This window comes from Neltuma alba, unplaced genomic scaffold (genome assembly GCF_004799145.2).
Source record: "Neltuma alba isolate B1F8T4 unplaced genomic scaffold, ASM479914v2 tig00005117_pilon, whole genome shotgun sequence".
Classification (NCBI taxonomy): domain Eukaryota; kingdom Viridiplantae; phylum Streptophyta; class Magnoliopsida; order Fabales; family Fabaceae; genus Neltuma; species Neltuma alba.
Window position 1 is genome coordinate 1 of NW_021633984.1, and position 3,351 is coordinate 3,351.

At 34.9% G+C, this 3,351-nt stretch overlaps 1 long non-coding RNA gene across 1 annotated transcript; it reads right to left on the reverse strand.

The window, feature by feature from the left end:
- Positions 1–821: 821 nt before the first annotated feature.
- On the reverse strand, positions 822–2,017 carry LOC114746800 (uncharacterized). The gene is made up of 3 exons (XR_003740312.1): positions 2,005–2,017; positions 1,717–1,806; positions 822–898 (listed from the first exon to the last, which is right to left on the reverse strand). It is a non-coding gene; the product is annotated as an uncharacterized LOC114746800 (long non-coding RNA).
- Between the last annotated feature and the right edge of the window lie 1,334 nt (positions 2,018–3,351).

Sequence of the window (3,351 nt, forward strand, 5' to 3'; positions counted from 1 at the left end):
GGGTAGGCTCACACTTGTGCACATATTCACAGAATCTATGCTGAGTGCACCTAATTAAAAGCCTAAAAAATCCTTCCTTGAAGAAAGAACATAACAAGCGGATAAACATGCCAAGAGGGGAACCTTTTAGTGAATAATTACACCAAAACTTCAGGACATAAAAGAACTACACAAACTGTCTACATAAATGACAGGGACCAAATTTATCTGACGATTACATGGAAAAAGTTATAGTATGATCTAGAAAGCAAAGGCAGAAGAAAGGATCAAGCATAATTATCGGTTTAAAAAACCAATTCAATGTGTATGGTTAAGCATTTTTTTCTGCTCTTTTCCCTCATACAAGTCCAAATCAAACACGAGGCAGAGTCTTCCATGTGTCGATTTATGTCATTCATTATTTGAATAGTAGATAATTGGGGTTCAATCAACATCAATTGTTAGCAAATGTTACTATAAGCTATGATAAAGAGAAAAAGACCAGGCCAGACAAGCATTGCATCACGTTGAGCTTTGCAGGAATATATCTCACTATTATAGATTCCACAAACCATGCAAAGTTTCAGAAAGGCTGAGAATAAAGACATAGTGAATAATTTAAAATGTGAAGGAAATCAAGAGAAAAAAGAATCACAAGCAAAGAACTCCAAAGGAGACATGGAACTTACAATGGCACTGTTGAAATATAGATCAGGATTGGCTTCATTCTTTCATCTTTCTCCTGGCATATATTAACAAAACTTTATGTTTTCTGCATTATTAAAGAAAAGCCTACAATGAACCAGTTCATTCACTTATACTCACAGCATTTTGATATGCTTTACAGAATGTTGAAGTTTGCTATGATCCCAAGCTCCAGAGACAAAAAAACTAGTAAGGCATGCATTTCCAAGATTATCTGTCAAGAAAAACCGATGATGTTAAAAGAAATAAATTTTGCAAAATTATTTTCAGAACAGCCAAATATTTTGAGAGAGATATAAGGAGAAAGCAAAATGGACCACTTTGGTTTCTCGTATGTACCTTTTTCATTCATAAAGGGGGGAACTGAATGTGAAGGATAAGCAATGAATATAGAAAATATATTAGTTTCTTAAGGAAAAATGCTTTTGGTTTCTTAAGGACTCTGTTGGACTCAGAAGAAAAAGGGAAGGAAAGAGGATTAGAGGCCAAATTATGATTTCCTTTCCTTTGTTTGGATGTCTAATGTCATATATGTCTCTCCTCCAAAATTGATTAAACTGAAAAAGATGGGGCTTAAGGGTTCAAAACTGTCAATTTTACCACAAATTAGTGATAGATAGATACCGAGGGAGGGAGACCCACCCCCCGGGGGGGTGGGGCGGCAAAATCCGCCACACCAGGAAGGATGACAATGAAACAATGAAACCTTCCCTTTGCTTCTTCACTCCACCCCTTCCCCACCATCCACATCATTAGTCATTCAAATAACGTCTTATTACAATTCTCAATGCTCATTTCAGGGAAAGAATAAAAGCGTTGTAAACACTTCAGCTATATTTTTTTAATGTTCTCTGATGGCTGCACATATAGCCAAATTTATCGCCTACCAGAGAGAAAGAACTTATACAATGGCACTCTAACAAACAAGATGATATGAACTTTAAATATTCAGTGTGACTGTGTCAATATATGAACTGTTGTTTGATAGCAAAGCCAGGTTTATTCTTTGAATTCATGTTTACAGAATCTTACACCAAGAGTAACCATCCTTGACATCTAAAGTGATAGCTTCCTTCGCATGTTGAATGCTTTCCTCAACAAGTTCTGCCTGATTCTCAGCACCTGTAGAGGAACATATTTGTAGAAATCAAAATTGTACATGAATCATGCAACAAACTGGAGTAACTAGTCCACAACCACAAGCACTCTTTAGAATTGCTGGAAAAAAATAAACAATTCCCAAGGAAATTAGCACAAGTTATTAAAAAAAAAAAAAGTAAGAGTTATTTAATATGATAAAATTACAATGGAATCCTTTACCTTGTGACATTTTCTTTTAAGCATTGATAATTGACAAAGAATATTCTTGTTAGGACCCTGAAAAAAACAACCAATACATATCATAATGTCAATCAATTCAAAAACAGAGCCAGTGCAGAGCAAAACTGACACTTAGAATAGAATAGTTATGGCTTTTAATATATCTGCACAGTGTCTATTTCAAATCTTTGAAATTTCCAGTCATTACAGTAAATTTCTTCCCATCACCATATATTCTCTACAGTTAATTCAATATTCCACAAAATCAAGAAGAAAAACTATCACATCAAGACATTCTCTCAATCAGTTAACATTTCCCTCCCTCTTTTTATTGCCTACTTTTCACGGGAAAAGGTTTCAGGTTATTCTATCTGATATGACAAGAAATTTGATTAAACGGAGAGGATAAGGAATACAAAAGAAAAATAATAAAGAAAACAAGATCATCAATACAATATTCCTCTCCAATTTTTCTGCATGTCTAATGAACAAACCTGACCCCATAGAAAAATACATGTTCCACTGAATGCCAAAGAGAACCCTTATAAACAACCCTATGTCATAAAAAGATTTTACTACAAAGGATTATCCAAGAAAATCCGAGCATTCCATATCAACTAAACACAGCATAGTGAAGCACACAGATGGCACAGGTGAATATAATTTTGCCATCCTCACATCAGAAAAACCTTGATTTTGCTTTCATACTCAAGCAGCAATGAAGAATCTAGTACACATCAGAAAAACTATTATCTCTCCCATTTCTTTGTTTGTCTGTGTTCCCATGACCAGATTATGAATTTTTTTTACTCACAGATACAATTAATCAATATGAAGCCCTTCAAAGCAAACAAAGTCATTCTGTTATATGAATCAGATTAGTTAGGGTAAGGCTCATGGTTGTTATTCAACAAATAGAGCCTTCAAGAGGATTAAAAATGCAACTAAGCTCTGCAAGTATATCAACATCTTCAATAGCGGTCATTATAGGGAATCTAATGTCAGCACTAACCTTGCTTAATGCAAGACTAAGGCAGTTTTTAGCAGCAGATAGATCTCCTTTCTTCCAAATGCAATTACCTAAACATAGCCAAGCGTCTGCAAGAGATGGGTTTAGCTTAACCTGATGCATAAAAATAGAAAAGTTAGACATAAATCATGCCAATCAAAATCAATTGCAAGACGGATACACTTAGACACAGAAACTAACAACTTGCTTGTGCTTACAGCTTTGATAGATGATCCTCTGCTTCTTTGTTATAGTCAGGACATACATCCAATGTCTTCCCTCTCAAATACTCAAATGTTGCACGTTGCATAGGCAACTTCCTTCTTCTGGAAAAGAAG